Raw genomic sequence first — 25651 nt, forward strand, 5'->3', positions numbered from 1 at the left:
ATGAGTGCAGCTGAGAGCCACGCTCCAAATATTTCTGTTTTAGCACTGGTAGCTGGTGTTTGCCTAGCCCTCAGCAGGTCAAGAAGCAGCTTTCAGTCCATAGGGACTGCACATTGCTTCTGACCTTGTCTGGTCTACCTCAGCAGTTTTATATTACGGTAGGTAAAATAATTGCTACTCACACCTCTTCCTCAGCTCTGAGGAACCCACTTTGTCATCCCTGCTCCAAAGTCATGTGTTGGGGGGTATCACTGAGATCCAGTCCCTCACCCTGCCTTAAAAGCTCTATGTTCTTAAACTCCTGGTCCATTTACTTCCTGTATTATGACTTCAATCCTTCCCAGTTCCTGTTTTTGTCTTCTCCCACTTTCTTACGATTTCTTGGCTGCCTAAGTCCATCCTCTAAACAAAGCTTATAAGAAAAATGAGCAAAACCACAGCAGAGCATCCAAGTTTAAAATTTATTGTAGCTTTGGATGAGTAATTAGCAATCACGTTGCTTCAAGAGCTATTTTCACGATTGCCATTGAAAGCTCATTACAACTCGTATTTCTTTTTCAGCAGTGATGCATCAGCTCATTGAATTAGTAGTTGTAAATGACACTCATACTTGGCAGGAGGAGGACAAATAATCTGGTTGGTTAAATAGTTTGGTTGTAAGATGCTGGGGTGGGTAGTGGTCTGGTCTAATATGAACATTCTAGGGGAAGAAGCGTGCGATTAGAGCTATAAAAAAATGTAGAAACTGCCATAGTTGGCAGGATAGTGATTAGTCTCATCACTTGGCTAATTGACAGTTTTGAAATTTGGTGTCTACGCTCCCTCCACCACATGAGGTGAACTGGGAACCTTGGCATGGGTTTGTGCTGTGTCTGTGATGACTTGCTCTGTGACTGGCCTGAGTGCGAGGGCGCTGGTGGATCAAGAGGCTTGGCTCACAGCCAGCTCACATTGAAGAGCTGAAGGCAGACCAGATGAGTACTCCCTCTTCCTTTTCCCACAAGGCTTTACAACTAGGTGGTTTAAGTTTGCTCACAAGAGTTGAGGCATGGGTGATCAAGTGAGACAGAGGAACAGAATTAAACGTTGGTTTCCTTGCATTGCAGCTAAGCTATAGGGTACAAGGAGGACCACAACCTTCTCCAGTTTTGTTTTATGCAAACCTGTGAGTAATCACTCTAGTTGTCTACTAAACTGGGCCTCTTGGACAGACTAGGCAAATGAAGTCTTAGTTTGTAGATCCCCTCTAAATGTGAACTTCAGCAAGCTAGCAGGTTGTTGAGCTGCAGCTTTGTTGGCCAAGATGTTTGCCACTCCTGCTTTGCACAAGAACGCTTGCCATAGTGTCAGGATATGTTATACAAGGCAGGCAAGGGGTTTGGCCAGCAAAGTCCATCTTCCAAACACTGTGTGTTCCAGTGGAGTAACTGCTGCCTTTGACCAAATGCTCCTATACCTGCAGGCTGGCTGAAATCCTCTGGTTCCCTCCGCTGCTGTGAACAGTTTTCTATATGAGACGAAGAGACTTGATGGATTTTCTGAAAAACTGTAACAGTAGTGGAAGGGACTTGCATCCAAGATGACAGTAGTTTATTAGTGACGTGTCTCATGAGATGAATGACTGCTAATGAAGTCAATTATGGTTTGAGCTGTCAGGACGGTAACTGAAGACAAAAGGACTAGTTTGGACTCTTGTGTGTTCAAAAAACTCCAAATCCCTCGCATACCTTTTTATTGAAACCAAATGTGTTTCTTTGAAAGGCAGGGGTTACCTAAGAAAGATACGTATTTAAACATGCAGACTTAAGTGTCAATTGTCAGCTAGTCATTTGGAGCCCTGTAAATAGTACCTTACCCGTTTTTGTGTCAGGAGATGTGCATATGATCGTTGGAGGTTATTGTGGGTATGCTTCCCTCCCAGTGCCAATCCAGTTCTGCTTCAGAAATACCAGTTCATTCCCTTTCGTGCTTATTTTCCCTGGTTTACTTGCAGTACTTTCAAATAATCAGAATGAAAACCAGCCAAAGGGTAATTGTTTTTAGCATTGGGATAAATATGAAAACACAACTTGTGACATTTTAAGCCATTCATTTTTAGGTTGTGTTTTTGGTTTTGTGGGTTTTTTTCCTCCCCTGAACACAGTGAGTTACATCCCTAGATAAACATCTTCCTAGCATACCAGTCAGACAGTCATCCAAGCCCAAATGTGTATGTTGGGTTTGCTGACATAAGGAAGGGCATACCACTTGGCAGCAAATGCTTCAATGCTTCTCAAAGTTCAGCAAGCCTCTAACATAAATTTATATATATATAAAAGGTGGTGGGCTTTTGGTTTTTTTGTGTGTGGGGTTTTTTTGTTTTTGTTTTTTTTTTTTTTTTTTAAGTTCTGGAAACCATTTCCCTTAAACCCCAACAATAATGAAAACCACCCGTTTGCAGCGAGACCTGCGCTGTTGCAGTGAAGGCTCGCCTGGAATGCGCTGGCTCGGGGGTGGGATGAGCTCACGGCACAGACGGGGAGGTGAGCACACGGTGGCATACAGCCCCAGCGCCCACCGGTAGGCAAGCAGGGCTGCCCGTGCCATAACGAAACATGGCACGTTAGGCAGCAGCCTGGGAAAATAACCCTGGTGTTCACGGTTTTCTCAGGTACAAAAGCAACTCTTGAGACTTTCATGCTCCAGCAGCTCCGCTGCAGAGTGTACCACCTCTGGGAGATGGTTTGAGGAACTAATGCCCAACTTTGACTTGGGTGTGCTCCAGGGGAATTCATCTCGTGAGAGCCCTGGCCATGGCACGGCGTGGGGCTGGCACAGCTCTTGCCCACAGCGGTGCAAATCTGTAATCACTCAGAGTCCGATAATCAAAGCAGAGTATTTCCCTTGCCGGGTCAGTAAGCCTACTTCACATTTATGTTCTGCGTGGCAAAACGTGGCCTTAAGGGCTCAGTCCAGCAGTATGCCGCCCAGCTCTGGCCAGGAGCTGGATGTCCTCTGCTCCTCTTGGGGGAAAAACTGTCCCTTTCACCTGGTGTGCTCAGGACCACACACAGCCACATTATTTCAAGAGCGGGAATAAGAGCTGTTGTACCTGTTGCTCTGATCCCTGGGCCATCTACACTCCATTTGAACAGCAATTTGTGTGCAGAAGAGTTATTGCATGCCTTGTGGTTCATGGCTACAGATAAATCTGATAGTTGATCAGTTCATTGCAGTATGGTTGTGGGCAACTAATCTGGGCAGAACCTCGAACAGGATTTCATGTCTTCATTGCAAGTAGTTCAGTGGAGGAGTAGGAGCACTGCGGAGAGCTGTGGTTTCCCTTCTCTAGAGATCTGCCTCTGGAAACCATGTGTCCCATTGCAGCTGAGACTCTTTTCATTTGCTGCTGACTTTGTCCTTTGAAAGCAAAGGGTAGCAATCAGTTTGTTCATCTCAGCTGCCCTGGCTGCATCTATAAAAATGTGTGATTTCCCTTATGTGCAACAAATGGGAAGTGAGTCTAAACCACCGCATCTCTGTTTTTCCCTAAGCTGGTGCCCTGGTTCTGTAGGGACCGTCTGCCTTAAAAAGAGTAAAACCCACTGCCTGGGCCAGCTCTGTCAAATCTGGCAGCAGATTCAAACCTTGGGAGAGAGGACCTGGATTTGCCTTTCATCAGATGGCACATGTTTCAAATGTGCTAAGTGATTAACACTGGACAAGCTTGGGATCCGTAGCCTTTGGGTGGCCTTGGTAGTGCTCAGATGCATGCAGGGGCAATCAGAAAGCAGTTTCAGTACATCTGCTTCGGTTTGCCAGCAGTCACAAACTCATAGTTGCATGTAAGCATTTTTTTTTTTTTTTGTTGGGCGGATGACAGAGGAGGAGATTGTGCATTCAAAGGAGTATTACGACAGGTCATTTTTTCGGTGGCACTGGAACGTGCTTTTCTAAGCGTGGAAGCTGTGGAGGTCAGAGGAGTCTCTTCCTGCTTTTGCAATAGCAGTTAAGTTTCAGTTTACAAAACAGTTTCCCTGGGACACAAACACAAGGCGTTTGACAGCCTTGTTAGAGATAAGTTTTTTGGGAATGTTTTTCTTGAGATCATTTTTGTAACAAACCAAAAACCTACTTTGTCTAAAACTAAAATTTTCCATGAGAATTAACAGTGATGAGAGACTTAGCTGTAAAAATTTCAGATTGTTTTAAATGTCCTGATATTTTTGGGTAGAAAACTTTAGCTTAAAACTAAAACTCTAGCTCGAAATTACCTTCATTTTAACACTTGACTTAGTTATAAGAACCCTGAAACAAGAAAAATAAAAAAGTGTTTTGAAATGCTTGAAGCTTAAAAAAAAACACAATGAGGGAAAGAAGGGATAAATGTGGTTTAGATTTTCATTTTTTGTAAATCTAGATTTTTCTTTAGAATAATTCTCCCCAAGCTTTAAATATTTCCCCCCACGTAGAAGGGTTTTTTCTAGTCCAGTTTATTATGGATTCAATAGTGAAGAGTCTTCCACAATAGATAACCCAGCAAATACTGTTTGGGAAGGGAAAGAAGTCTGACCCAGTCAGTCTCTTAATGGAATTACTCAAACCAGAGGCCTTTCTGACATGATACTGTGGGTACACCTCCTTTCTCTGATGCGTTCCAGACAGCACTCAAAGAAAAAGGGATGGTGTCTCTGAACAGAGGGGTACGGAGAAGTTTGGGTTGTACGGTGGAGTACCATTGAATGTGTAAACATGTACCCAGAGGCTGGGCAAAAGGAAAACTGAGTTTTGTTGAGCTCTACCATCCTACCTCCACTGCCATCTTCTAGTGGCTGTTTCCCCTTCTAGCCTTTTCTGAAATCCTCACCCTACAGGAAGAGAGAAGAGACCTCCCTGGAGGAACTGGGGTCTCAGCCACAATAGCTGTGCCCAGACCCCCTTGTGCCACGCTGAGAAGTGAGTGGGGTGAAACAACTGGAAGTGTTTCCCACACGTAGCACAAAAGATGCACATCAGTAAGGTGGAGCATCTTGGAGATCTCTTGTGGTGGACATTAGGCTTTTCAAGTAGGCTGTAGTGCCAGTGGTGTCCCACATTTAAGGGTTTTCCAACAACCCAGGATCACCAAGTGGGACTGAGATCATTTACCTTCCCGACCTACTGCTTCTCCCACAGCCACCAGTAACACTGTGTGGTCTGTAGGGCTGCTGGCACCCCTGGGAGATGGGCTGGCGAATAATGCAGATGAGATCCTGGCAGTGATGATTTATTTGCTCATGAGGGAAGTGGTAGAGGTTGACCTACTCCTATGCTCTCCTGCCGGACTTTATTTCAAGACCTCTCCTCTCTGTCCCTTTGCTTTGGTGCATGATATTCCTCCGTTTCCCTCCTTCAGAGTTTTCTTCTTAACATTTTTGTCCCCCCTGCTTTCCGCTGCTTTTGTGCTTTGACAGCCAATGATGAGAACAGCCACAGCCTAGGGCTTGCTATGAACAGAGCCTGAGCAAATCCATCCATTACTGCGCTTTTTTATTATTCATTTGTTCCATATTGAAGTTTTTATAATTTCAACTTAAAATTTGGAGGAGTATCTCGAAGGTGGGAGCATGGCAGCAGAACTTCTGGGGAAGTCATAGCACTGTAGGATTGTGTAGGTTAGAAAAGACTTTTAAGGGGATCTAGTCCAACTGTTACCCAGCACTGCTAAGTCCATCGCTAAGTCATGTCCCTGAGCACCACAGCTGCGTGTCTTTTAAATACCTCCAGGGATGGTGGCCCCACTTCCCTGGACAGCCTGTTCCAATGCTTGAAAACCCTTTCGGTGAATAAATTTTTCCTAATATCCAGTTTAATCCTGCCCTGGTGCAACTTCAGGCCATTTCCTCTTGTCCTGTCAGTTTAAGAAATAGCTAGCCACCTCGCTACAGCCCCTGTCAGGCAGCTGTAGAGCGCAACCAGGTCCCCCTGAGCCCCCTCCTCTCCAGGCTGAACACCCCCAGTTCCCCCAGCCCCTTCCCCAGCTCCAGCCCCTCAGTGCCCCCCTGCAGTGAGGGGCCAGAGCTGAGCCCAGGGCTCAAGGTGCGGCCTCACCAGTGCCCAGCACAGGGGACGGGCACTGCCCGGGTCCTGCTGGCCACACTATTGCTGACACCAGCCAGGGTGCTGCTGGCCCCCTTGGCCACCTGGGCACGCTGGGGGCTCATGCCCAGCCGCCTGCTGACCAGTGCTCCAGAGGCGTCAGTCTGAGGAGACAGCACCGACTGGGTTGAAAGAGGCTTTATGTGATAACGCTCTCTCCAGCTTCCGCCCTTTCCTGATTTAAAAAAGGCCAACCAAAGAGATCCTTTCCAGCAGGTCACCCTGCCTGCTGCTCCTTGATAAACATGCTTTATGTCAAGCATCTTAGCTCAATGCAGGTTTTCCCTGCCCCTGAGCTGCCCTGCTTCTGTGATAGCTGTTGCTGCCCTTCCTGCTGGGAGTGTGTTCATCAAGGGGGAAACAGCAGGGCAGGTTGTGGGAGAGGAAGCATATCCCTGACAAAAGGGAAGAAGAAGGTGGAGACCCAGACTCTGCACAAGATCCCCTCCCAAAAGCCCCTTCATCATCTTGTGTCACACCCCTGATGCCTCCTGTTTAATTCCTGGAAGTCCTTAACTCTTACCTAGTTCTCCCAGTATCACCATCAGTGAGAAAATGGTGCTTAAACCCAGTGCTGCTTGGGCCTCTTTGCTGGTTGACTCCGGAGCCAGCCGAGGTGTGGTGGGTGACCTCCTGAAGGCTGGCCATCCCCAGAGTAGCCCCGTAAGCTAAACCCAGTGAGCAAATCAGTGTGGAATGGCTCCATGCTGCAAAGGCTGTTTCATGTTGTTTTAAACTCGAAAGCTGGAAAATTCAGAGCCAGCACTAAATATTTGTTCCATTTTCAAAGCTGAGCATCAGGGAGCCATTCCTTAAGTAGTGGATATCTGTTCTCTGAGCCCAGATGTGCTTATAGCATGGGTCTTGCCAGCGTTTTCCCTTCCTCATGCTTCCCACACAAATGTGCACACAGCTTTCTAGCCATCCATCTTTACCCTTTAAAGTTGGTATGAGTGGTAACAGCTGTTCCTTCTTCAATACAGGTGGCAATAACATTGCACAAATTGTTTTCAACTTTAATCAGTAGAGCCTGCCACACAAGTGATCCTATTTCTTGCCAGAAGTGATAAATCTGATGCAGTTTTGGAGCAAACGAAATGTTAGACAATACATTAGCCAAAGATACTCCAGAGTATCGGTTACTTTCCTGTGGTCTGTGAGTAATAACTCAGTTCTTAAAACCTACCACCTGGATTTGGATGGTCACCTAAGCTCCTGTTGCAGGCATTTAGCAGCAAGTCAGTGTGAGGTAGTGGTGCTAAGCGGTATGTGACCTGATAGCCAGCTTCGTGTTACCGTTTGTGTAATCAGAAATAGCAGCAGGCTCCAGCCTGGAATCTGGGATACTGGTCTTTTCTAATCCATCTTACTGGCTCCAGGTGGGATGTTCCTGTCACTCGCTATCGTTTTACACAGGTAGCCAATCTGAAATTATCACAGCTTTATCCCTTCTTTAAATGGAGCAAGCTGGGCAGACCCAGGGTAATGGCAACACACAGAGATGCACCAGGCACAAATGGACATCTCCTGAAGGTCATTTGTCCCTTCCTTCGGTGGCTGCCTTCGCTTAGCGCGTGCAAGGGAGAGCTTATCCTGAATGACCCAGGGGAATCAAGAACTGAGATGATTAGAGAGGGGAGCTTTTTCTTTCCATAATGCCTCTGCCAGCTTTCCTTGCCCTGAGTAAACCCGTTGCTTCTCTCAAGGAAAGAAGGTGCTGAAGGAGGGCAGTAGGGTTATCCTCTTGTTACTGGCACGTGTGCTGCGGCACTGCTGAAGGGACCTGTCACTTTGGGCTTTGCTTGTTTTAGGCACTGCACAAAGCGTAACAAATTATGTGGTTTGAAGTGATGGAGTTGCATTGCTTCAAGTAAACTCAATAAGAGTTTGATGTAAGAAGGGATTCCACCTGCACCTCTTGCAGCAGGATCCTTCCCCTGACCAAAGGAAGAGCAAAGGTGAAAGTTTTGAAAGTTTTAACCAGGTTTTCTACACTAATTTTTTCCCCTAAAACAACCATGCTTGCACCTGTGTGTAGAAATTTTATTTCTAACCCAGCAGAGGGGACAACGTGTAGAAGAAGTCAGAATGGCCAAGACAAAATCACAGTTTTCTCTACTGCGGTCTGAGGAAAAATGTGTTCTCATTTACTGAGCCCATACCTCCATCATATTTCAGCACCAAGAATTGGAAAATAATGAAGTCAGTTGTGAAGACACTGAAGCCAAAACCAGCCAGCTGAGTCGAATAAGGAAAAGATGGGAGAGATCACTCAGATAGTTGAAGCGCAGGTGGTAAGTTCTGGGGCAAATCACAGGAAGGCTGATAGTGCATTGAAGTTAGGAAAGGGTTAGAAGAAGGAAAAAAATTAATGGTAATCAGTGTAGTTTTATGAAAACCGTCTCGTCAAATAATTGCAGCGTCTGGTTGGTGGAGGTAATGGTTTTGATATCTACCTAAACGTACATCTATTGAAATTTCTCTGAGGCATATGATTTTTTCCACATGACGTTCTGAGCGCAAGACAAAACTATAAATATATAAGACTAATTAAAAGCATTAAATGAATTACAATCTGGCTAATAGTCCCACTTTCTAAAGTAATTATACATGAGGAAGCATTCAGAATGGATGTTCCTGACAGATAAACCAAAAGTCTCATTCTTAGGCTAAGAGATATCCAGTTACTTGGGTTTTGACTTGAGAGCACACGTCGCATTTCATTAGGCAAAGACAATGATGATGATGCAACTGTTGATGAAGTAATAAAGAATAATGTCAAGGACAGAGCTATTCTTCAGGGTCTTCTGGATTGTCTGGTAAACTAATCTTATCCCAAACAAAAAATGTATTTACATATTCTGTCAAATTCAAGGTACTTACAGACAAAAAGTGTACTTTTAGAGCCATGCTGTTTGACTGGGACATTTTGTGTTTTGGAAACCAGTGACTCAGTCAGGCTCATTGCTAATGGACAGTCAGCTAAACACGTGCTCCCTGTGTGATACGGTATACCTGAAAGCAAATGCTGCTGCTGGGGATTAGAGCAGATTGCTGAGTAAAGGTCAAGGAGGTGGTATTTCCACGTGTACAGCATTAATGAGCCCATTACTGAGATACTGAGCCCGCTCCTGGTGTTTACACTTTTAAGAGGATGTTGACAGGTGGGCAGGGAGCAGAGAAGGGCTGAGCAGCACGAGCATGAGTTGAACCGTGCCCTCTAAAGAGAGGCAAGAGAAGCTAAATTGGTTTATTTTGTCAAAGGTGAGATTTTATATTCTTCCACTAATGCCTGAAAGCAAAGAGATATTAATTGAAAACTATCTCTGGATACAGCAAGGTGGTTAGGTGCTGAAGGTGGACAAATTCAGATTAGAAAACAGCAACTGAAAATACCTTTTGCTTTCAGCATCAGCAGCTAACCACTTGACTCAGGATGTGGGGCTCACCTGTTACATGAAGTCTAACTAAGCATGGGATGTTTTTCACAAAGATAGGACGCTGGTAAACAAAAAGTTTGTGAGAAGCACAAAGTTTGTGTTAAAAATACTGTAGTTGTTATAGTTCAAGCAAGTCAGGCTAAGTGGATTTACTAGTTTCAGTGGCTCTAGACAGAAAGAACTGATTTTCCCCCATGTAATTTTAGCAATTTGGAGTAAAAACACTGACTACCTGGAAACGATCAAATGTTTGATTGCTGCAGGCAGTGTTGTAGGGAAACTTGGTCTGATCTGAGCATCTTGGGTGGAAGGGGCAGAGCAGGCAAGGTCACATTCCAGCTTGCCAGCCAAGCGTGGAGCTCCTCAGGGATGCTGCCACTAACCACCACCAAGCCATCCCGTACGCCCCGTTTACCGCAGGTCACCTGCTAACTCAGTGGTGTGCGTTAAACAGGCAGGGTACCCCCCTCTCCCTAGCTTAGGGCTGCTTTCCCTCGTTCCCTCGAGGAAGGGCATCATCTGCTCAGGAGCTGTAACGTGTGAGGAGACCCACGGAAGGGGCGCTGGGGTGGTTCTGTGCTGTGGTAGCAGTGTGGGAGCCTTAAGGGAGGAAAACCTGGCCCTGCGGCCACTTCACACTACTCTAGTGATTAAATTCCCTGGAGAGAGGCAAGCCAGACTTTGGGTCTGTATCTCAAATCTGTTTGAAGCACAAACAAGGACCTATCAGGATCGAATAGTCCCTTTCACCTCTTGGCTGCCAATATCTTTATGGGTCCATAGCCGAGATGTTACTCTTGGGTTTGCTGTACTTGTGAACACTGCAAATACTGAGTAAAAGTGAAGCTTTTTCAGTGTAGTTTTTAAGCTGAAGACAGCCTTTCAAAAGGGCAGTGAAAGGCCAAAGTTCTTAATACAAATAAAATACTGGGATGGCTCTTTCATGGGTCCATGAGGCAATGAATATTTGTGTCAACTTACAACTCTTTTTCAAATTTAGTGTATCATCAGAATATAAATCATGCAGAACACAGTATAAGGCAAACTGTGTATAAATACATTAAAGGCTGAGAGGTAACAGATGTAGTGGATGTGTGTATATGTAGGAAGGTCTAGATCAGGATGAACATCTTGGTGTACTGTGGGATCTGAATGCTGGTTTTGGGACAGCAGGAACCTGTCAGTGACTGAAAGCACTGGCTTGTATGCGTGTGATATAGGACTCATCATCAGCAACCTTCCTCCGTAGGTGCCATAGGAACGGAAACATTAGACATTTGGCTGCACTTGGGTGCAAGAGGAGGCATTTTCTGTTAGGTGGCATGTGTAGCCTGAGAATCTATTCCTTGCTCACTTAGAAGACTGAAAGGAGTAAGCTAGCAAGCACAGCTCTCTTCATGACATGGTTTTTATGAAGTAATTGCACTCTGGGGAGTGTGATGTGTGGTGGGGGTAACATAGGAGTGAGGGACAGAGGTTCACAAATCTCTCAGGTAGAGAGACAGAAGCTGAATGGAGAGGCATAGAGGGCCATTACTCAGTGTAGAGGTAACTGGCTTTCTCATAAATGATCTGCCTCCACCACCACAGAGGTCAGCACAGGAAATTTATGACGCTTGACTGGTGTGAGCTGTGGTAAAATGTGTGTGTGTGAGTATCCATCCTGTATGGGAGTGCTTTGTGCCCAAACAACCCTGCTCAAGGGGCCACGGGCCAGGGAAAAGTACCGGCAGCACAAATACACCCCAAAAACCTCTTGATTCCTTCTGTGAGGCCTTCCTATTGGTTCCAGCTCAAACACTGCAGAGCAAGGCTTTTTGCACTGGCAGTGAGTAGCATGTCTCATGTTTGTTTGATGTGTTTTGATTTCTGGAGAGGCTGGAAGAACCTTGACTTTACATCCATTTGCAGCTCAGATTAGTTTCCTAAATGGAATAATCTTTATCAGCAGAAGGACTTCTGATGTTAGTATGATTGGGTCTACACGGGGGCCTTTGCTATGATCAACATTTTTGAATTTTTGTAATATATTCATTTTCACAGCTGTGCTGGAGCCAAAGCATAGAGTAGGTTGAAGGACCAGGGCCCTGCATATCTTCCTTTCATAGCAATGGCATTGCCCATATGTTTGTTCTGCTTCATGGGACAGATTTAGAAAAGCTTGTTTTGATAAAATGTTTGCTTGCTTGGCTTGGCATTGCCAAACACCATGTCAGCTTTCCACACAGCCATCTCGTTCAGATCGGTTGGGGAACTCAGCCTGCTGCTTGGCAGCGCTCAGCCAGCAAGTGGCATGACTCAGGGAGAAGATAATTGGATTTGTTGGTTGTTTGTTTTTTTGTTTTTTTTTCCTGAGTAATTACACAAGAATTGCAAAGCTACTTTCCAAAAGTGGGAAGAGAGGGTCTGAAATGGATCTGAATTTTCTACTGGGTGTTTGGGAGTGGAAAGCCGCTTTCGGCAGCAGCTAATGATGGTAATTGTAATACTTTCCTTTGGGTGGGGGATGTTTCTAGATGTGTGGCTTGTCCATTTGTGTTTTTCTGTGACTACCTCCGCAGCACAAGCCACAATTTCTTGTATGGCTGCTGCCAGCTACTCAGAGATCAAGTCTTGGGGAGTCTGCTCTCATACCGGCAGGAGGGGAGGGGGAAACAGGCAGGGACATAGCTAGAGATAAGACCTGAATACTCAGGGACTGATCTGCACCAAGGGATTCCCCAAGTACAAAAGACAAGCATCTTGCCTGCATGGAGGATCTCTGTGGCTCGTTCTGTCCCTCCTGAGCATCTCTTTCCCGTTTTAACATTTTATCTCATGAGCTCCATTACGTGGACAGAGAGGTGGTGGTGGGTGCCTGCAGGTAGCTTAGTAAATATAGGAAGGATGGAGCGATCAACCAGTATAAAAGTAAGTCAGATAAAATGGAAACATGAACAGTGGGAGCTGGAAAGTGAACACCACTGAAAAGCAGGAAGGCAGATCGGTGTAGTCCACAATTCCTAGTAGGCTGGCACATTCTCCAAGAGAAAACCAGTAAAATTTGGGCACGCAGCATTTATTCAGACCTGTGTACCTGAAAGCTTGTCTGTTGTTTTCTTAATTTCAGTTTGCCTCACACAAGCTACTGCTTCTCTGAGGCCTGTTTGTCATTTACGTCTTTATACTGCTGTGGCTCTGCCTGTCACTGGGATGCTGACAGAGAAGTCGTTTTGCAGGGAACGCAAATAGTGGGTGGATGCCAAAGGGATTCTGGTTTGGACATTGTTTTATTTGTGGAGGCAAAAATGCTGAAGACTGAATAAAATAAGTGAAAAGAAAATGAAATATCATTCTAATTTCCCTTCTAAACATGTTGCTGACCAGGGTAAACATATTTTCAGGGTGTGTGAACAACACCATCTTTCACCTGCGGCCACTCTCTCTTTTCTGCTCTGTTTCCCCACTGGGGGTGGTTTTGGGCAGCAGTTGGACCCTCTTCCACCTTCCCCCACCCAGGCTCAGCTTGCTGGGCTCCACCACAGTGGGTCCCAGCCAGCAGGAGCTGGTGGCTGCCGAGACCAGCAGTCTCACCCTTCACCCTGCTCCCGTTGGGGCATTTGCCCGGCTGGGAGCAGAGCCAGCCGTTGCCCTCCTCCCCTTCCCTCCCCTACCATGCTGTTATTTTTAACCCAGATCAGCATCTGGATTCACTTCACCCTGTGGCCTCCTGCTTCTGCCAATAGAAACAGACTGTGAAACTACAGGGTTAACCCCAACTTCTTCAGGCTCCCTGCAGCCCTTCTCACCCTGGGCAGCTCATCCCCATCTGCTGGAAGCATCTCCCCTAGTCACGTGGAGGACCAGTACTTTCCACTGCTATGGCAGATGAGGACAGGCTCATATTGCCTTTGTTGTGGGATCGGGAAGAAGCCTGGCGCAATCTACATAGGCTTCAGTGAAAAGTTATCGGATCCCACAGTGCATCCATAACTTGTAAGGTGTGCTAGTAGAGTCAGGTATTTTTCTTCTCTGCTTTCCTTATGTTTTTCGCTATGAAATTTCACCCAGTCTCTTGTTAGAGTCCTCAAGGCTGTTCCACCCGTGACAGTCAAAAAGGAAAATATCTCCCCAATAAATAACGGTTAGAATTGTGAAGTCGTGGGACTAAAACTCTAAACTGGAAAATGCACAGAAATGTATTTCAGCGTGGAGTTTGTATATTTTACTTCTGAGTCTGACTGTGGTGACCTTGATAGGCTCCAAGCATAATCCACCCCCTGCCGAAGTCGATTAGGGTAGGATCCATCTTCTCTAACTTTTCAGGTGTGTGCACTATACGCAGCTATAGCTGGAGTCATCAGACTGCCTTTGTAGTCTGGGGAGAGTAAATGTGTTTTGGCACTAATCAGCCTGGCTTATTTTAGTTTTCTGCCGAAGTATGTGGGCTTATGTCTTTTTGTGGGGAGTAATTCAGTTGCCAGTAATGAGTTCAGGTTTGGATATCTACATCTCAAGTCAGCTGATGTGTGCACTCAAACTTTCCAGTTACTTCACTTGGCTCCAGACCAGGTCTGGGCAGATCAGCATTTAGTCGTGACCACTCATGTAGTTATAATGATGATAACCTTTGCGTTCTTGCCTCAGAAGATCTTTAACTGAATGGATGTCGTGCTCTTGGAGAGAAGGACCATAGGTTATTATAGTTTAACTGCCCTATGTGCCCTCAAGAGCTACCCAGTGGTGACTGACAGTGTTTCTACACCTTTAATGACAATGACAGGTTACGGCATGAGAATCTCAGAGTAATTCAGGTAGGAAAGGGACGTCTTGACCACAACTAGCCCAACCTCCTGCTTAAAGCAGGGCCAGCTGTGGGGTCAGCCCAAATCACTCAGGGCTTTGTCCTGTTGGTCTTGAAAATCTCCAAGGATGGAGACTTCATGGTCTTTCTGAGCAACCTGCTCTGTCGCTTGGCTGTCTTCATGGGGAAAATTACATTCCTCATATCAAGCCAGAAACTCCTGTTTTGTCGTACAACCTTTGTGTCTCATCCTCCCGCCATGAACCTCTGAAGAGCCTGTCTCAGTCTTCATGGTAACCTCGTAGGTACACTGGGGCTATTGATCGATCACCCCAAAGCCACTACTTCTCCAGGCTGACTGAGCCTTGGTCCCTCAGCCGCTCTTCACAGGTTAGGTGCTCCAGCCATGACCATCGTGGTGGTCCTACACTGAACTGACCCTAGGCTATCGGTGTCGTTCCTGTATTGGGGTGTGTGTGTATATATATGTGAAACTGGACACAGTATCTAGATATGCTCTAATGAGCATAGAGCGAAGGGGAATAACTCCTTCTCCAGATCTGCTGGCCGTGCTTGTGCTGGTGCAGCCTGGTGCCCTGCTGGCTTTCATTGCTGCCATTGTGTGCTGCTGGCACACCGCTCTGCGTGGACTCCCACATCTCTTGGGCAGTCAGGTGCTCCCCAGCCTGTACTATTCAATTAGTAGGATTTTGGCAGAAGTTTTGTAGTGACAGAGAGCTGCGCTAAGAAGTAGTGGTCGCTTTTATTATTAATTATTGTTAATCCATGCATTTAGAATAGCTTCAAAAAAATCAAAAGTCCATTGGTATTTATTGGGAATACTTTTCTAAAGCAAAATGCACGCAGGGATTTGTTGTTTAGCTGAGTCCTGATACAAAATAGAGTTTAGAATCCGATGTGGCAACTCTCAATAGCTCCCATAAAAAGAAAAGTTAATTATATTTCTGGGAGATGCTGGTGCTGTTTGGAATCCTAGAAGGGTTTGGGTTGGAAGGGATCTTAAAGACCATCTAGCTCCAAACCCCCTGCCATGGGCAGGGACACTTTCCAGTAGAATGAAAGCTGTGAAGTGCTGAGGTGCTCAGGATGGTTGAGTACAACCTTTTTATTTTCTTTTCGGCACTTGGTGTGCACCGTGTGCATGACGTGCACCCACCGATGCGTTCAACCCTGTGACTCCCTTGCGAGGGAGGAATGAGTTACGCGCACTGTTTGAAAGTGGGAAGCCAAGGTGCAGAAACCCAGGCACCTCTGACCTAATTTGAATTGGCAGAAAGTCAGACATACAGCCCAGGTTAACAATCCACAATCCTTCTAGAAAGGGAGGAACGGATCCCTCCAGAGGTTCCTGGATTTCATCTCTTCCCTGCTTGTTTCGGGGTGAGGAATGGCCTGTCTGTCTTCACTGGTGCTGGCAGAACCTGAACAGTCAGTCTGAATTATTAGTCTTTAACTGAGGCTCGGGGCTAAAATCCTGGTTAAAGCTAAGCCCTGGCATTACCGTTTAAGTGCTTCTCCCCCAGACTAGTCGCAGGGAACTGTGAGTGCTTCTAGGTTTTCCTCCAAATTAAACAAAGCCTCCAGACCATCCCTCATGTTGCCTGGGGGAAGCCATGGAGATGGGGGGCTCTGAGGGAGGTGGCAAGCAGGCCATTCTCCTCCTCCTCCCTCACTCCCACCTTTGGCAGGACATTTGCCCTCCGTTGGTGTTGGCGTGGGCTCGTTGCCGCTGGGGAGGCGAACAGGGGGCTGTACTTGCTGTTTCCATTCCCGTCTCCTTGCATCTGTGGATGATCCAGGCAATGGGGGCAGAAACTGCACTCTGCTCCTGTTGAAAAGGGACCTAACTTATTTTGCTGGGGAAAATGTTGCCATTTAGCTGCCAGAGTACTTGGAGGTATCCTAAGTTATTTCCAAAGAAATGGCACTGAAATATCCCTGATGTTCTTCCCCACGTCAGTATCTTTACTGCTGATTCCAGTGACACCAGTCACCACAGCCAAACCGCTTCTTTTCTTCAGCACTTCTGCAGACACCTAGATGGATCCTAACTGCGGGTGGATGGAAGGTTTTGGGTTTTCTTCTGTACAGTTCTGGAGAGATAACCTGAACTCTCAAGCTGTGGGGAAAAAAATCCCCCATGCGTATGCAGCGCAAAGCAAAATGACAGCACCCTGGGACACCAACCACCAGTTTTATTTCCAGTCGGTGGGAATTCTGGCTGGGTTACACTGTTCACAGGTTTGACTAGGAGAGCGCTTCAAACAAAGAAAATTTAATACTGAAAAGAAACTTTGATTGCCTTTTCCTAAGTGTTGCAGAGGTCTCTTGCACAACCAGCTCTTAGCAATGAGAAATGCTGAGGGTCCCTGTCTCAGTCCTTCCTCAGAGGTGCCCTGGTGCTTTGGTTAGAAAAGTCATGTGGTAACCTAAATGACAGCAAGTCTCAATTAAGATTTAGTTGGGAGGATAAAAACTGCCCAATAATTTAGTCTCAGGGATTAAGGAAAACAAAACCTTACTGACGGCTGGATAAAATTCACATTCCTTTCAATTGTGATCATCCTACATCAAGGAAATGTTTGAAATGTTGGCAGTCTCCTACGATATGCCTGCAAAAGTTATTATATTGCTTTAAGTAATATAAGAAAAAGGAACCAAGAGCTATAGCACAAATGTGTTATATAAATCTTCATTGGGATCACTGTTGTTTTTACAAAAATAATTTGATTGATGTCGGGTCCCAGTGGGTGACCTTTAAAAGAGACCACATCAAATGGAGGGGCAGAGCTGCAGCTCTCCACCCCCACGCTGGCTCTTCTCCTCGCTTCTCCTCACCAGAGTGCCTCTAGACAGCTATGTCATCTGTAGCCATAAAATAAATTGAAGAATGTCTGTCTCACTAAAGGCAAAAAAGGAGCCCTTTCCTCATCTCTGTTGAAGCGGGCCATGTCCTTAGTTGTGCTGCAAAGTGAGCTGTGTACCTGCACGGGGGCTTAAATGACCATAAAATCTCTTCCTCCTCCTCCCTCACCTCGGATCAAGGCATCCTGGGTTAAGGGGGGATGCTTTTGTGTGGCCTGGGCAGGGAGCAAGAGGCGTCCTAGCTCTGTGCTACTTTTAATTTACTGTTTAATTAGTGTGAGAACAGAGTAATTTGTTACTCACGCCTATCAGCATCAAGCTGTTAATGCTAGGGGAAGGAGAAAATTTAATTTTCAGAGGGGCTTTCTGAAGCACAGCTCCTCCTCAGATGTACATGTGAGGTGGTTCATTGCCAGTGATGCTTCTTACCCTGAGTAAGCTCAAAAGAAGAGTTCAGCAGAGAACCGAAGGTGTGCAGCTCAGAAGATCGCTTGTCCAATATTTGAAACAGGCTGCAGAGGTCAAAACTCACTAATTATTGTGGCAGAAAAATCTGCTTAGGCATTTTTTTTGCTTTTTCTTCAACAATGGTCTGTTTGCTTGCAGCTTAGAGAAAGAAAATCTTTTTTGTACTGCTTTGAATCAGAAAGATGAGGAAAAACAATCAAGTGCTATCGTTGCACGAGAGTGTCTCACTTTTAGACAGCTATACAAGAGTAAGAGAAGGCAAAATAAAGTCCTGCTGAGGTATCCTGCGTGTGACATTTGGAGATGCTGTACTGGCAAACAAGAGTTTGTCTACTCGGGTAGAAAAGGCACTGGTGGAACAAACCATGACCCAGAGGGAGGTGAAGCGTTAGTGAAAGCGGATTTCTTTCCTTGTGGCCTAGGGGTGAAGAGGGGGAAAGGGATACGGCCACCTACTGTCCTATGGCCGTGTTCCTGCACCAGGCCACCGTGCGATTGTGTCTCCCAACACATTGTGTGGAACCCATGAAGAAATGGCACCCTGGTGCCCAGCTAGCCAAGGCAGCCTCTCTCAACTGGTGAATCACAGTAACAGAGGTCATTTCTTGCAGTTCAGATGATTTTATAAAGTAGGACCCCTTTTCCCTTCTTTAATTCTTTCCATGACCACATGAACAAATATCCTCTCCTCATATGTTTCAGTCCCTACTGCTCCTTGTCACTCTCTAGAAGAGCCCTTGGGTCCCTCTCTAGCAGTGGACAAACAGCAGGAGGAAGCCAAGAAGTTTAGAAAGTACCTTGGAGAAGGGGAGAATGTCGCAGAGCTTAGACCAGCTCAGGCTGAAGAACCCAAAAGGCCACAAAATCCTGTGGAGCTTTCCCATGAATATTGCAGTCATTTCCATAACAACAAGTAAGGTCCAGAAACCAGGATTAGGTTCTTTATGGAAGATAAGTCAAAGCTGCAGCAATGGGTGCGTGTTTGGATGCCCTTTTGGGCAGGGAGCCCAGTGCAGCTCAGGCACAGGACACGAGGATTTTGATCAGTAATTAGACAGATGGAAGAACGTGAATATACACCTGGGTTTGATCCCTGCCAGCTGTTACTTCAGGAAAGATGTCTTTGCAGTATTTTGAGAGTGTCTCCAACACAAATACAGGGTGGATCACTTACGGGGCATGTTGCACCTACAGCTTTTTTTCTGGCCTGCCATGTAGACGCAACCACAGAATTTTAAATCGGAGGGATCACAAAGAGTAATTGAAGATCATTAATTTTTGCCTTGTGATATACTGGCCTGACTAAACGTTCTGGGAGTCTGTTTGGTTAGATCTCTTTGTGGCTGCTGATAGAGGAGAACTGTTGACTTGGTCTTAGACAAGATGTCAGAAGGTCTGAGCACAGTCAGCTGCGTGCTCTAGACCAAGTAATAGATGTATTATATCACTTGTTGTACCACTCACAGACAGAGAATGGTCTCTGCTTTTCAGGCTGTTTGCCAGATGCTGTTAGGAGTGTTTTAAGTATTTGGTATTCATGACATAGTCTTTGATGAGTATTTGATTCATTCAAATTGTTTTTCCACTGAGTGGTAAGAACAATGGTTTCCAGCTTTGATTCTTGAAAGTACGACTTTAAAATTCCATTAAAATGCCAATATTTGTTTAAAATTTGCTGCTTCTGATAAAATGCCTGCCACTGAGCCTGCATGGTAGAGCACTCAGTGAATGCTTTGTTCTGAAAGAGCAAATTTAGGTGAGAAAAAGCTAATGACAGTTCTTTTGTTTTTAAAAAAGCAACCTGTAACCTACAATCAAAGATATTCTGAGTACTTATGGAATCATCTTAACTATCATTATCAATTAGTCCACCTGGATTACTGGGGACAAACTCTCCAGGAGCAAAGAAACCCCATAAGTTTGGACTTAGGAGATTAGGCTAGATCTACAGTTCAGTGCTTTACGGGGTGCTAGTGCAGCAGTCAGTTACATTTGTATGTAACAGCCCCTTCACGTTTGTGCTCTCTGTGGGAAACCATGCAAATCAAAGTGCATAGTGTAGTAGTAAGGAGAAAATTTGCTTTTGGGGAAAAAAGTAGGCAGAATGACTGGCAGAAGTTCATGGGGACCGTTAGTGATGAAGAATGCCATACCTTCCCCAAACTACTTCACCCTTCCTCGTCTCCCTTCCCCCTTGAAACACCAGATTGCTCCTTCCCTATTTGCAACTCCTCTCATGTCCTCTGTCACATGCCTGAATTTTGAATGCTCCTGCTGCAAGGTGTCATATCTCACCAACCTTCAGAGCCTGGTTCCAACATGTCCATTCCTCTCTGCTCCTGGGTACGGGCTAGGTCCCTAAGCTGCAGTGCGTCCCTGGCTCTGAAGGACAGTCTAAGCTCTTTCCAAGGGGCAGTGTGGCTTCTCCGATGAAACACAAGTTGCTATTATCAGCCTTGTTTTGTTTTCCTGAGAAACAGACAAAAAAATCCACGCTCCACACACTTAGCCTCAGCACAGCACTCCCATGCCTGTTCTTAGTTAAGCTTTTCCTACGGTTTATATGATGCTTTTACCAGGATAGGTAACTTTTTTTAGTGACCCTGTGAAGCATCATTGCTTCAGAGGAAGCCTCAGCACTGACCTGGATTTTCTCTCTGTTGTTCTCTGGAGGCTTAGAGAGGGCTGTTGTGTCTGCAGCTGGTAGATACGGACTTCAGCGCCCTACAGGGAGGTTGCTGAGGGTTGCTTTTAGTGAGATTTGGCAGCTACACAGGTGTCTCTAGCCTCTCCTTGTCCTTCTGGCTGAATATGGACAGGTCTCAAAAAGAGAAGTGCAGGGGAACTGTTCAGTGCAGTAGAAGCAATAGTTCCTCTTTAAAAATTGACAGGGTGTTGCAGATTACTTAGCTGAATTTACTTTACAAGCATTTTATCCAAGTGTATTCTTTAGCCCAGGAAATGATTCCTTCAAATAGCCCCAGAGAGGGCAGAACAATTCATTTTCTGCTTACAATACACAACGTGACCCAAATCATATCCTCTTATCATATCCTATGGCACCCTGAATGGTGTATCTCCAAGAGGCTTGGCTGCCTGGTGCAGATCACCATGTACTCTTTCCTGAGTATTCGTTCTTGGTCTCTGTACAATCGCAGATCAGTTGTGAACAGCTGCAGAAAGTGAAAGAGAGGGGCACATACCGCTGACACAGCTTTGTAGCTGTTATTCAAATAATGTTTGCAGATGCTTTCTTGCCAAATTTTTTTGCTGCTTAAATCAAATGCCACCAGCATTAGGAAACAGCTTGCCCACCACCGCAGACTAACAAAATAGCAATCATGTTATGTTCCTCCATCACTATGAATTGATGAAGTAAAGCAAAAAAATCATGATGTAAATTCAACCACGTGAAAATCTATAGGCTAGAAAGCCTAGGAATGAATAGGAATGACTGAGGCAGACTTATGGTGAAATCTGCACTTGCAAAGAATGATCTCTTATGTCTTTAAAACCCTATTTTAAAATTATCTTTGAGCTTTCTCACATCCTAAACCTCTGTTTAGAGAACTACTAGAATGTTCTGATATATGCAGGACAGATTGAAGCAGATCTTACTGTACGTTCAACACAAAAAAAGAAATTAGATATTTCCTGTCTGATAAGCATAATTGATGATATAATTGAGACCTGACAATCTGTTTGGTAGTGCCCAGCTTAGAGTAAGGGTGGGCTGTCTCCAGAAGAGTTTATAATGTGTTTCCTCTCGGCAAATGACAGGTACGTGGGGTTTGGCCCCTTCTCCAGCAGCAGTGGCAACTCTGCAAATAAACTTGCTGCTGCCAGCCAACTTCCTGACTTGCCTTTGGAAATGCAGCAGGGCTTCCCTGGTTTCTCATGAAATGTATCTTCACTAAAGAACTTACTGGTACCCAAATAGTCCAAGGAGGCAAATTGCAATGGTCAGTTGTCACACAAAATATTATTTCAACAAAAAAAGGCCATGAGAGCAAACCGGCTATTAATTTAGCCTTTAACAAGCACAGAGTTCATATTAATCGGCAGGGTTGTTAAAAATCTCAAGAAGGTCGCTGCATACCTAGATGCAGAGGGACCGGGCTGTTACAGACATACAGGTTCAGGCTCAGAAACACCAGCAACAGCAGCAGAGGGGTGTCACTGGGTGGCACTTACCTCGCCGGGGACGCTTCTCCTAATGCTCTCTGCCAACCTTCTCTCAACCCTTCTCATCGGGTTTCTTGCACCCTTGGTGAGTTTAACATAGCCCGAGGAAACCATGCCCACCCGTTGGCTCCGTAGGGAAGGCTCGGTTGTAGGAGTACATTTTTACTCTGTCTCCCCTCCTGCTTGTAAAAGAGAGAAACCACAAATGTTTTTCTTCCGGTTTTAGTCATTTCCTCTCCGCTTGGCAAACCTTGTTTTTTGACAGTATGTCTTAGATATTCAGGTTGAGTACTCTTAGAAATTCAGGCTGAGTGCTTCTTGAATAAGGAAGCCCATGGGGAGAGGTCAGTGGCCGTCCATGGCTGTCTTGTAGGCACCAAATTCAGTGGAGCTGTGCCAAGGGGCAATTTCATTTTATTCTGATGGTTTACTTGGCAGCCCTAATTGCCGAGGCTATTTCTAACCTTGCTTCGGTGCTAAAAGAGAGCTTTGTAGCTCTGGAAAGTGAGATTGTGGGCGCTGAGCTTTCCATGCCGCAGCCCAGCTGTGCTGTGCATGGTGAGATGGCTGCTGGCTCCCACAGCTCAGCACCTCAGTGGGTTATGGTCGTGGGCCATAAGAAACACCTCTGTGCTTCAAGACCCTCGCTGTCATTCTCGCAAATGATTAAGAAGCCTGAGTTGTTTTTACAAGTGGGATTAAGGAACAGTGGGGTGGCTGCAGATAGAGGTTTCGTCCCACACAGGTAGGGATCGTGTGATGGAGGTTTGGCGTGCGCCCCGTCACCGGTGTGGAGCTGGGACAAGGCTTGCGAGACATTGCCGCAGATGGTTTGGTTCTCCTGACCACAGGCGCTAGTGGTTTCTGGAGAAGCAACAGCTGTGATGTGATGGTGAGGGCAGGTTTGCCCGTGGCTGTTTGCAGGGCCTGAAGGGAACAAGCTGTTAAGCAGGTGCCATACAGCCATGCTGCCCTTCTGCCGGCCTGGCCAAGCAGGCAGGGGAAAGCCTAATTAACTCAGGAGAAAGGCACTAATGTCTCTCATGCAAATAATACTGAGTAACTGATCTCTCTGTAGTGAAATACAGGTCAGTACTGAGGCGTCTCTAAACTCCGCTTAATGCATGATGGAGCATGGCTGAAGGGAGAGGGAGGGTGGCATGGAAAGAGGTGAAGAGATGGTGTGAGACAGTAAAAAAGAAGTTATACAAATTTGTTTGCCAAAACAACATCCAAAGAGCTCTGTCAGTGAGTAGGGAAACTGAGCCAGACCTCTGAGGTCAAAAGCGGTGAGCAGGGAGGGAGTGGGAAGCATCAGGGCCTGATGGGCTGCCAGCAAGAAAGCTGGAGTTAGCAAGAGAAGAGGAGGTGAGAAAGAGATAAAACCTAATTCATTGCACTTCAGCTTCTTAGTCTCAGTGCACATGACTTCCAAGTAGGGTACTTGCTGAAGCCCTTCCTGGGGGAAGGTAGTACAAAATGTATATTATTAATTTTGTGTGTCTCACAACTGCAAAGAAGCCTCTCGATCTGTCCCCAAGTCTGTTTTGCTCCAAAAGGGATAAGCAACCACAGCTGATTGATCGATCACCTTACAAAGCAAGTGCTGTTTACATTTTTATCTTTATCTAAACTGCCTGTTTGTTCGTTGTAGCTTTTCCCACCTGTAACACATTGTTAACTCTGTCAAATATTTCTGATCTCCAGACCAATCAGCTGCTCACCCACGTAAACACACTCGTTAAATTGCTTGTGGAACATTTTGCCAAAGACCGGTCTTTGCATCCGAGATAGGATGACCCAGACCCAGCTGTGTGCTCACTAATAGCCAGCAGCTGGTCGTGCTGGTCTCCATCCTGAAGTTGCATTTCCCCTGTGCTTCACGAGCCAAGCTGGCTGGAGCTCCTAGCTTCATGGGTGCTAGTATCTGCTAATTCATTTCAAGGTGGCAAGATCAGGACTTCAGGTTCAGGTCCACAAAAATGGATTGCCTGCCTTGCCCTGGTCCAGAGGTTATCAACTCTGCGGATGCAGCAGCCTGGCTAACTTCTCTGCTCCTAAATTTCTAGGTATGACCATGTGTACCAAAGTGACTTGTATCAGCTTTAACCTGGCCACTGAGCCTCCTGGGTTGTGATCCCTCCTGCACTGGGCTGCTGCAGAAGCAGGGGCAGGTGCCAAGCTCTAGCAGCAAGGACTTCTCCAGCTTTTGCACCTTTTTCACCTCAGACAGTGAACCAGAGCCTGCAGGCACCTCGGTGCCTCTGTGGGCCATGTTCAGAAAGCCTGATTTCCACAGAAATGAACCTTCCTTAACAAAGACAGAAGGTGCAGCCATGTATTAGCACTGGGGGGTGCATGTTACCTCCAGAAGAACAGGGAAGGTAGAAGACAGAAAGGGTCCTCAGGCATTTGGAAACCTTAGAAAATCCAACTACATCAGATCTGAACAGGCTGGAGCTGTTATGGTGACGAGGTGTGAGTATTACTTTCTTAACCCGCGCAGTCCCCAGGGCAGACTGTGACAAACTGACAAAAGATGCCTCTCGCTGGTGAAAACCAGTCACCTTTTCACCTGCGGGTATGAGCCATCTCATACTAATTTCTGCTGCGCTGGGGAGATTGCTGTTTTCTGTGCCAGTGGAGAGATGAAGCATTTGCCTGGTCCTCAGAAATCTCATCATAGGTTTGTAAACTCTTTGCAGTAATTTCAGCTAGGAAATCTTAGCCAGGATGTGCTTAAATGCTCCCGGTGAAGTCAAATAATAGATATTTTACAGAAAATCCAAGGAAACGTATCAGAGTATGCTCCTTCATCCAGAAATGAAAGATTAACTTCAAATGAAAGGGAAACCCTAAATGCTTTTGCTGCAGTGTGTTGAGCACATCAAAATAATTACTTTAGTTTTCCCATCTCTTTCAAGGTCTTCATTCCCAGACTCTCATTTTCCTCAGCTGGACAGATTGATGCTTTGCGTCCAGACCGGTGCTCCTCCTTTTCAGGTATGACAACTGTGTGTGTGTCTTGTTATTTGGAATGGACTCAGCTTGTCCTTCCGTATGTGAAACCCATTATTCTCCAAATTCTTCGGTTGAATGATTAGTTCCAGGCTTACTTGTCCCAAAAAGAAATGTAGCAGTCCTTCTCAATGGTCACCGAGTTGGTGAAAAATGCCAGCAAAGTGTAGCTCAAACACCAAAAGAAAACAGACTCCCCCTCTCAGGCAGTTTCAGCACGTTTCAGTCTGCATGCACACTACAAACACCAGCTACTGCCACATTTTGGCTTGCAGAACCTTCTCCTTCCAGAGAGATTCCTGCTATAAATGCTAGTGGGTTCAACATGGAACAATTTGCTGTCTGTTAATTCTTTTACTCTCTTACAGCCTGCAGTGCTGCTTGGCAAAAGTTGTTTCCAGACGTATTGCGCCTTTAGAAGAAATCCTTTCCCTATTCAACACTGGTCCAACAGGTCCATTTATTCTCCCAAAGAGTAGCTTGCACCCCTGCTATAGTCATCTGTAATCATTTTCCCCAAGTCCAGTGGCCATCTCTTTCCATTTTTCTAAAGATACTTCTCTCGCCAGATCATCTTCCAACAGCCCCATGAATCTGTATGTTTACAGCCCCCTTTGAGGTAATTAGTGCTTTGTAATGTTTAGACTCATCAAGTCTTGCCTGAGCTTCAGCCCTGAGAGCTCTCCATGTGTCTGCGCCCCAGTTCCTCAGGAAAAAGTTGTTTTACGTAAACAGCTTTTATGCAGCACAGTTG

General features: G+C 45.8%; 1 protein-coding gene across 3 annotated transcripts in view; it reads right to left on the bottom strand.

Annotated features, from left to right (window-relative positions):
- The window catches only part of NEDD9 (neural precursor cell expressed, developmentally down-regulated 9), a 109838-nt gene extending 85024 nt beyond the window's left edge, over nucleotides 1-24814 (bottom strand). For 2 of the 3 annotated variants that reach the window (XM_080379418.1, XM_080379419.1), the window contains exon 1: nucleotides 21885-24814. The gene's annotated coding sequence lies outside the window, so the exon portion shown is untranslated. The remainder of the gene's footprint in view (nucleotides 1-21884) is intronic. The other variant, XM_080379420.1, reaches the window with a different exon arrangement.
- Nucleotides 24815-25651: the final 837 nt, after the last annotated feature.

This window comes from Falco punctatus (assembly GCF_963210335.1).
Source record: "Falco punctatus genome assembly, chromosome: 3".
Lineage (NCBI taxonomy): Eukaryota > Metazoa > Chordata > Aves > Falconiformes > Falconidae > Falco > Falco punctatus.